This window comes from Odocoileus virginianus, chromosome 23 (genome assembly GCF_023699985.2).
Source record: "Odocoileus virginianus isolate 20LAN1187 ecotype Illinois chromosome 23, Ovbor_1.2, whole genome shotgun sequence".
Taxonomy (NCBI): Eukaryota; Metazoa; Chordata; class Mammalia; order Artiodactyla; family Cervidae; genus Odocoileus; species Odocoileus virginianus.
The window spans coordinates 51,499,856-51,510,397 of NC_069696.1; the positions used below are offsets into that span (position 1 = coordinate 51,499,856).

The 10,542-nt window shown below is 36.6% G+C and overlaps 1 non-coding gene across 1 annotated transcript; it reads left to right on the forward strand.

The window, feature by feature from the left end:
* Window positions 1–9,811: 9,811 nt before the first annotated feature.
* LOC139030739 (U6 spliceosomal RNA) lies at window positions 9,812–9,918 on the forward strand. The gene has a single exon (XR_011483141.1). It is a non-coding gene; the product is annotated as a U6 spliceosomal RNA (small nuclear RNA).
* The last annotated feature ends 624 nt before the right edge of the window (window positions 9,919–10,542 follow it).

Genomic DNA, 10,542 nt, shown 5'->3' on the forward strand with positions numbered 1-10,542 from the left:
GAAGCCTAGCTTGGAGAATTTTGAGCATTAATTTGCTAACGCATGAGATGAGTGCAATTGTGCAGTAGTTTGAACATTCTTTAGCATTGCTTTTCTTTGTGATTGGAATGAAAACTGACCTTTTCCAGTCCTGTGGCTACTGCTGAGTTTTCCAAATTTGCTGACATATTGAGTGCAGCACTTTCACAGCATAATCTTTTAGGATTTGAAACAGTTCAGCCGAAATTCCATCACCTCCACTAGCTTTGTTTGTATTGATGCTTCCTAAGGCCCACTTGACTTCACACTCCAGGATGTCTGGCTCTAGGGGAGTGATCACACCATTGTGGTTATCTGGGTCATTAAGATCTTTTTTGTATAGTTTTTCTGTGTATTCTTGCCACCACTTCTTAATATCTTCTCTTCTCTTATGTCCTTACCATTTCTGTCTTTTATTGTGCCCATCTTTGCATGACATGTTCCCTTGGTATCTCTAATTTTCTTGAAGACACTTCTAGTCTTCTCTCTCCGTGAGATTCTCTGGGACTCTGCATTCAATGGATACATCTTCCCTTTACTCTTTTGTCCTTGCTAGGAGTGCGCATGTCCTCATGACTGCAGATTTGGAAAGTCTTTTAATTAACAAGCACTTAAATAGTGCTTCACATGTGCCTTGGACATATAAGCTCACATCTTAATAAGGAAGTATCATTGCATCTTCATTTACAGAGAGGATATAAAACTTGTTTAAAAGTCCCACAGTTGGTGAAAGAGCTGGTTTCAGTGTCAAGAAAAGCCATGAGTCAAACCATTACCTTATGTTGTCTCTCAAATAGAAAAATGAACCAGCAGTATTCATAATCTCTCTACCCAGGCATTTAAATTTTGTTTCTACATTCCTTTAGTCACTTCTGTCTTTGGGTTCAGTTCAGTTCAGTTCAGTTGCTCAGTCGTGTCCAACTCTTTGCGACCCCATGAGTCGCAGCAAGCCAGGCCTCCCTGTCCATCACCAACTCCCGGAGTTTACTCAAACTCACGTCCATCAAGTCAGTGATGCCATCCAGCTGTCTCATCCTTTGTTGTCCCCTTCTCCTCCTGCCCCCAATCCCTCCCAGCATCGGGGTCTTTTCCAATGTCTTTGGGTAGTTTGTTTTAAAGACATGCTGTTTTTCATTTGGTTATTTCATGTTGTCAGGATCATCATGACAAGATGCAGCATCACATTGGGAACCTAGAGTATTCCAGACATCATAGTAAGTGCTCTACAAGGCACTTTCCAATTTGACCTTCATAGCAATCCTGTCAGATAAGTCTTATTTTCCCCATATTACTGATGAAGACAAAAGGAAATTATCTTTAAAAATTCTATTCTTATAGGTTTCTCATTCAAAAATAACTGGCAGCAGAGATTGATAGCAATTTAGAAGCATCCTAAGGAAGCTTAGGATGGCCTGGCCTGATTTTACGGGTCAGCATGGAGAGAATGTCTGACTTTTTCAGTGTCATGCATCAGGGTTGGAACAGAGGGACGACTCGAAGCACAGATCTATTAATTCCATTTGAATGCTCTAAGACCATTCCATGTCTCCCCTACCCATACTCGCATAGTGTTTTAAATAAAAGCTTTTTGTTATTGTTCCTTTCTTTTACCATTCATTTCCTCTAAGCAGTGTAAGTGACAGAGTCAATGTTTCTGAGCTGATTGGTCCCTTAGCATCTGCCTTGTGATGCATTTGACTATTTGTCTGCAAGAGCTTTCATGGTGATGTTGATTCTCATGACTGCTTCCATCTCCATGAATCATCCACGACATCAACATCCTTCTCTTGTGGGACCTGCATTATATGCACAGGAAAGTTAACTTTAAGCTGAACAAATTGGGTTTGGGAGAATATATCTGATCCATTTTAAGTTAACAAGGACGTAAACAAAATAAAGAAAGTACGGTGTGGTTGAGTAGAGATAATATGGGGGGGGGACATGGCTAGAATTTCATCAGACATAATTCAACAGAGAATTAGACTGTGGACATCTGACTGATTAGATTGAGAGTATATAAAATATATTTTTAAAAATAGTGTGTACAATGTCTATGAAAATAGCAGTGAACAGAAATGTAATAATAATAATAATAATAATAAAATCTCATTTATATTAAGGGCTTATGTTCTAGGCCTTGTGTTAAAACACTTTACATATACTATCTCTTTCCACCTTTATAACCACCTTACCTATAATCACTACCCTGATGAGAAAAAGGAGAGTTTATGTAACTTGCAGCTTATGTAGTTTACAATCACTTACAGCTTGTAAATGACAGAGCTGGGAGCCATATTTTTTTAATGGACATGTTCATAGGCGTACCTCAGAGAAACTGTGAGTTTGGTTCTAGATCACCACAATAAAGCAAGTCACACAATTTTTTGGTCTCCCAGTGTATGTAAAAGTTATGTTTACACTATCCTTCATCTATTAAGTGTGCAGTAGCATTATGTCTAAAAATGTGTATACCTTAATTTAAAAATAATTTATTGTTAAAAAATGCTGAACATAATCTGAGCCTTCAGGGAGGCATGATCTTTTTGCTGGTGGAGGGTCTTTCTTCCATGTTGATAGCTGCTGACTGAGCAGGGTGGTTCTTACTGATGGTTGGAGTGGCTGTGACATTTTCTTAAGACAACAGTGAAGTTGCATGCGCACTAAGACACTTTGGTTGTTGTCAGCTCTTTGTGACCCTAAGGACTGTAGCCTGCCTGGCTCCTCTGTCCATAGGTTTCTCCAGGGAAGAATATCAGAGTGAGTTGCCATTCCCTCCTCCAGGGGATCTTCCCGACCCAGGGATCAAATCTGAATCTCTTATCTCTCCAGCAGGTGAGTTGGCCACATTGATTAACTCTTCTTTTCATGAGTGATTTCTCTGTAGCATGCAATGCAGTTTGATAGCATTTTACCTGCTTCCCTGGTCTCTCAGTTGATAAAGAATCTGTCTGCACTGCAGAAGACATGGGTTCAATCCCTGGGTCAGGAAGATCCCCTGGAGAAGGAAATGGCAACCCACCCCAGTATTCTTGCCCGGAAAATCCCATGGACAGAGGAACCTGGTGGGATATAGTCCATGGGGTCACAAGAGTCAGACATGACTTAGCAACTTAATCACCAGAACTTCTTACAAAATTGGAGTTAGTCCTTTCAAACCTTGCTGCTGCCTTATTAACTAAGTTTATGTAATAGCCTAAATCCTTTCTTTCATTTCAACAATCTTCCTGGCATCTTCTCCAGGAGTAGATATCATCTCAGGAAATCACTTTCTTTACTCATTCATGAGAAGCAACTCTTCATTAATTAAAAGTTTATCATAAGATGGCAGCAATTCAGTCACATCTTCAGGCTTCATTTCTAGATCTGTTGCTATTTCTATCACATCTGCAGTGACTTCCTCCACTGAAGTCTTGAGCCCCTCAAAGTCATCCATGTGGGTTGAAATCAACTTCTTTCAACAGCTGCTAATGTTGATACTTTGACCTCTTCCCATGAATCATGAATGTTCTTAATGGCATCTAGAAGGATGAATTCTTTCCAAAAGGTTTTCAATTGACTCTACTCAGATCCATCAGAACTGCTATTTATGGCAGCTATAGCTTTATGAACTGTATTTCTTAAACAACAAGATGTGAAAGTCAAAATTACTCCTTGATACATGGGTTACAGAATGGATATTGTGTTAGCAGGCATGGAAACAACATTAATCTTGTTATATATCTCCATCAGAGTTTTGGGTGACCAGGTACATTTTCAGTGGACAGTAATATTTTGAAAGGAATCCTTTTTCTAAGTAGTAATTCTCAACAGTGGGCTTAAAATAATTAGTAAACCATGTTGCAAACAGAAGTACTGTCATCCAGGCTTTCTTGTTACATTTGTAAAGCATAGACAGAGTAGATCTAGTATAATCCTGTAAATGAGTATTGACTTCAACTTAAAGTCACCAGCCGCCTTAGCCCCTAGCAAGAGGGTCATTTTGTCCTTTGAAGCTTTGAAACCAGGCATTGACTTCTCTCTAGCTATGAAAGTCTAGATGGAATCTTCTTCCAATAGAAAGCTGATTTTAAAATCTTTTGTTTAGTATATCATCTTTATTAATGATCTTAGCTAGATGTTCTGGATAACTTGAAGCAGCCTATACATTAGCACTTCCTGTTTTGCCTTGCACTATTATGTTACAGAGACAGTTGCTTTCCTTAACCTTCATGAGACAACCTCTGATAATTTCAGATTTTTCTTCTGCAGTTTCCTCTATTTTCATAGAATTGAAGAGTTAGGACTTTGCTCTTTATTAGGCGTTGTCTTAAGGGAATGTTGTAGTTGGTTTTACCATCTCTCCAGACTAGTAAAACTTTCTTCATACTAGCAATAAGGCTGTTTCACAATCTTATCATCCTGTTTGTAGCAAGAGGCCTAGCTTTCAGCCCACCTTGGCTTTCATCATGCCTTTCTCAGTAAAATTAATCATTTCCAAATTTTGATTTAAAGTGAGCAATGCATGACTTTTCCTTTAACACTTAGAGGCCATTGTAAGGTTATTAATTGCCCTAATTTTAATATTGTTTTGTTTTAGGGAGTGGGGAGGCCTAAGGAGAGGGAAAGAAATGAGAAAATACCTGGTTGGTGAAGATATCAGAGCACATACATTTGTTGATTGTATTTGCTGTCTTATATAGGTGTGGCTTGTGGTGCCCCAAAACAATTACAATAGTAATATCAAAGATTACTGATCACAGGTCACCATAACAAATACAATAAAGATGTTTAAAATATTTTAAAAATTGCTAAAATGGGACCAAAGGCACGAAATGAGCAAATACGTTTGGAAAAATAATGCTGATAGACTTGCTTGATGCACGGCTGCTACAAAACTTCAACTTGCAAAAAACACAATGTCTGTGAGGTGCAAGAAAGTGGAGCATAATAAAATGAGGTACATATATTTTTCACTTTAGAACATTAGCTCCATGTAGGAATTTTTTTTCATTGCTTTTTTATTTGCTGATGTGTCCTAGAGCCTAGAATAGTGCCTGGCATTGATTCACAGTTGAGAAGACCTGAGAGTCTGGATACTATCACTCACCAGATCTTAACAGGACAAAGTCATATTATTTTTGTTTGCTCTGTAGAGTCAAGAATGATGTGGTTGCCTTTTTTTTGGTCAAAACTATTAAGTACTCTAACTGATAGCAATAGCTTGAGGGAAGAGATAAACTTCTTAACTAGGATTAATTATCTGGAGAGACCCAAACAACCAGAGAGTCTGTAAGTATATCATCCTAAGCCCGTGTTAATGAGGTGGACTGAGTGTCATTAGAAGGATGTCAGTGTGAGCGGAGGTCAGCTGCCATTACGTAATGAAGGAAGCATAGCAGTGGCCAGATGTATTTGAAACGCACAATTTTCTAAAATGACAACCCAGCACAAATTGCTTTTATGGAGATAATAAGGATAATGGGAAAAGCATCTCTTTTACTCACTCTGTTTTCAGAATTTAAGATAATAATGATTGCACGTAAAGCATTTTGAAAGGCTACTTATTGCCATTCTGCCAAATGGGATTCCTCAACTCTCCAACTCCTGAGGCTCATCTAAATGCATACAGATCGTGGCCTGTAGTGGAAACTGTGGTTGCATGTTTCATGAATCAGTCCAGGCTCTTGGACCTTGACCTTGTATAGATAACTCTCTGGTATTTTTCCATTAAAACTATAGTTAGCATGAGAAGGAAAGGAACTGGCATGGTGATTAGTAAGAATTTGAGTCCACAGAAAGAGACAGTGAACACTATGGGTGGGACAGACTAGGTATGATCTTTGGGTAGTGATAGGAGGATTGAACTTGGATCTGAATACTTGAGATCAGATGACTTTACTTCTTGACTGTAGAATTTCATGATTCCTATGGTAAAATAGCTTCAACATTTATATATAAATGCCTCATTATTGTCTTTTAGCATACAATTACAAATATAGTAGTAACAAAAAAGCCACTGGCAATCTGAACTTTTTCTTTAGTTAAGAGAGGCTGCATGTCATAGTGATAAAGACATGGGTTTTGGGGACAGACAGATCCAGGTCCAGATCCAGCTCATCAGTTGGCCTCCTATGTAAACTTCAGCAAATGACTTCGTTAGTTCAGTTTCTTCAACTGCAACTTGAATGCTGTAAATCTAGTTACAAGCATATACTGATGATACATAAGTAAATATATATGTCACTTGAAGGCTGTTTTAAGGATTAGAGGAAAAATATATATACACTCTGTAAGTAGTAAATACACACGCATGTGCGCGCACACACACACACACACACACACACACACATTACACTATTAGCCACTCAGTCATGTCCAGTTCTTTTGCAGTCCCGTGGACTGTAGCCCACCAGGCTCCTCCGTCGATGGAATTCTGCAGGCAAGAAAACTGGGGTAGGTTACCAGTTCCTTCTCCAGAGAATCTCGCTGACCCAGGAATCTAACCTGGGTCTCCTGCATTGCAGCTGGATTCTTTGCCTTCTGAACCACCAGAGAAGTCCATGTATATACATATATATGTACATATATTTGTTTCAGCTGCTATGTAAAAGAAACATGAAGGGTAAAAATCTGTCAGTTCCATAAATAATAGTGCCAAATTTAAGAGACTCAAGAAAATTCTTGAAATTTTATGTTTAAAAGACAGCATTGGATAAAGAACATTGACAAGCAAGTCATAAACAAATGTAAATGCATACTAATTTCTAAAAAAATTCCTCAACTTCACTGGTAGATGCAAAAAAAATTTTAAATACTATATTTTACTAAATATATGGGAAAAAGTAATTTGATAACATATTACAATAAAGGCAATATGGAAAATGGCATTACAAATTGTGTTTTTATGGAAAGTAGGCAATATCTATTTGAAATAAAAATGAACATATTCTTTTACATAGCAAACTTGCTTTATAGAGATTAGTTCTGTTAAGGAAAAGCATATGCTGGATCATAACATAACTCATTAATAAATTTGAAAAGTTTGAAATCATAGATTATGTTCTATGATAAAAAGGAATTAAATTAAAAATCAACAAAAGAAAAACATCAGGAACATCACTTACTGTTTGGAAATTAAATAACACACTTCTAAATAACTGACTGAAAATGAATTACAAAAGAAAACAAAACAACATTATAAACTGAGTTGAAATGAAAATATAAGGTATCAAAATTTGTGCAACAGAGTTGTCAAGTTTGTGTGAAATTTATAACATGGAACATTTATATTAGAAGAGATTTTAAAAAGTCTCAAAAAAATCCAAACTTTAACTATACAGAATTAGAAACACACAGACACACAGACACACACACACATGCAATAACCCAAAGTAAGCAGAAGGAAGGAAGTAATAGCAATAAATACAAAATAATGAGACATGTGCTTGCTCAGTGCCTCAGTCATATCCAGCTCTTTGTGACTCCGTGGACTGGGACCCACCAGTGAGCCCGTCAGGCTCCTCTGTCCGTGGGATTTTCCAGACAAAAATATTAGAGTGGGTAGCCATTACCTTCTCCAGGGTATCCTCCTGACCTAGGGATCAAACCCAGGTCTCCTGCAATGCAGGTGGATAGTTGATCATCTGAGCCACCAGGAAAGTCCGAAAATAATGAAATAGAATTAGATAAATAGAGAAAATAAGTGAAACCAAAGGTTGATTCTTTGAAAAAAATCAATATAATTGATAAAACTTAAGCTAGACTAATCCAGAAAAAAAGAGAGGACAGAAATTACCAACCTTAAGAATTAAAACAGGGACATCACTACAGATTCTATAAACATTTAAGAACAACAAATGAAAAATATGGCAGTAAATTTGACAACTTACACAAAATGGATAATCTTGAAAAAGACAATCCACCAAGCATACCAAAGGAGAAAAACAGGTAATCTGAATAACCCTGTATCTAATTATATTAAAGAAATGACATTTATATTTTAAAACTTCCCCAAAGTTAAACTCCAGCCCTAGTGGTTTCACTGATGAATTCTGTCAAGCATTCAGGGAAGAAATAATACCAATTTTGCAAACTCTTACAGAAGAGGTAGGAAAAGTTTTTAATTCACTTCATGAAGCCAGTATATTAAACCTTGCCAAAGAAGGCATCACAAGAGAAGAAACTAGAGACCAATATAATCAAATCCACACTACATAAATTATATAAAATAATATATCATGATCAACAGAGATTTATTCTAAAAAAATTCGTTAGTTTAATATTTGGAAACCAATCAATATAATTCACTGTGAAAGTGAAAGTGAAAGTCCCTCAGTTATGTCTGTCTCTGCTACCCCATGGACTATACAGTCCATGGAATTCTCCAGGCCAGAATACTGGAGTGGGTAGCCTTTCCCTTCTCCAGGGGATCTTCCCGACCCAGGAATCAAACCAGGGTCTCCTGCATTGCAGGCAGATTCTTTACCAACTGATTGACCAGTATTCACTATACTAACAGATTAACATTTTGTTAGAGCTTTAATTTCAATAGAGTAGGAAAAGGCATTTGATAAAATTCAATACCCATTCATGACTTAAAAAAAAAAAAATTGTAGCAAACAAGGAATTGTGAGAAACTTTTTCAACATAATAAAAGATATTTGTGAAAAAAGAAACCTGCAGGCCTCATACTAATGGTGAAATTCTTAATGCTGTCCTCTTAAGATGAGATATAAAGCTAGGATGCCCATAGTCACTATTTCTATTGGGAAAAGTACTAATCAGTCCTAAGCAGTCCAGTAAGGCAAGAAAAAAATGCACACATATTGGAAAGGAAAAACTAACACTATAAAAAATCGTAAGAAATCTACAAAAAGAAACTCTAATTGAATTTAGCATGGTTGTAGGACTCAAGGTCAATATTCCAATTGTATTTTTACATATAAGCAGCAAGTGTTTAGAAATTGAAATCTAAACATATTTGCAAGAATGTAAACAACGTAAAATTCTCGAATACATTTAACAAAACATGTGCAAGCCTTGGACACTGAAAACTATAAATCTTCCTAAAATAATTTAAAGATCTAAATAAATGGAGATGCATACCATGGACTGGAAGACAATACTCTTAGGATGTCAGTTCTCTTCAAATTGATCTTTAAATTCAATGTAACTCCAATCAAATTCCAATAGACTTAATAAAATTGGAGACATTGATTCCAAAATTATACAGGAGTGCAAAGGATGTAGAATAGCAAAATAATCTTGCAGAAAAAAAAAGTTGGAACTCTTATATCACCTGAATTAAAGACAAAGCCACAGTAATTGAATATAACATTGGTATAAGTAGAGCCCCAAAATAGACACATTTATACATATTCAGTGGATTAAAAAAATTTTGTTTTGCTTTTATCAGATACTTCTATGCATCTTGGCACAATCCTTAGGGTATCAGTCCTAAGTTGCATTTATAGAATTACATCCCATTATTTTGTATTAGAAATGACAAACATGTTACTATAAAACAGGTGGCAGAGTTTCTCTTGGAAAAGAAAGAAAATTCACTGGTGGTGTTTCAAGTGTGAAAGGAGAGGCATCCAAGGCACATTTGACTGGGTGACAGCCTGAGATAGCAGCTGGAGGGAAAGGGAGGTGGGGTAAGGGATAACGTGACGTATTGTGAGGGCTTTGACTTCCCAGGTGATGCAGTGATTTTTGACAAAAGCACCTAAGTGATTTAATGCAGGAAATAACAGTCTCCTCAATAAGTTGTTCTGTAATAAGTGGATATCCATATTGTTAAAAATAAAACTCAGTGCTTGCTTCGGCAGCACATATACTAAAATTGGAACGATACAGAGAAGATTAGCATGGCCCCTGCGCAAGGATGACACGCAAATTCGTGAAGCGTTCCAAATTTAAAAAAAAATAAAAAAAATAAAAAAATAAAACTCAACCCTTACCTCACTCCATACATAAAAGCCAACTCAAAATGTATAAGAGATCTACACCTAAGAGCTAAACTTACATGCCTTAAAAAGGAAGACATTTATGAACTAGTTTTAGGTAAAGATTTGTTAGATTAGACACAAATATCACAAATCATAAAAGAAAAATTAATAAATTGTATTTCTTCAAAATTATAAACTTCTGCTCTTCAAAGGACACTAAGACCGTGAATAGGCAAGCCACAGATTAAAAAGAACGTTTTTGGAGACCATCTAGTTTGTTATTTCTTTTTTTTTTTTTTCACTTTATTTTTTATTTTATTTTTTTTTCATTTTATTTTTTTTTATTAGTTGGAGGCTAATTACTTTACATCATTACAGTAGTTTTTGTTATACATTGAAATGAATTAGCCATGGATTTACATGTATTCCCCATCCCAGTCCCCCCTCCCACCTCCCTCTCCACCCGAGCCCTCTGGGTCTTCCCAGTGCACCAGGCCCGAGCACTTGTCTCATGTACCCAACCTGGGCTGGTTATCTGTTTCACCCTAGATAATATACATGTTTCGATGCTGTTCTCTTGAAACATCCCACCCTC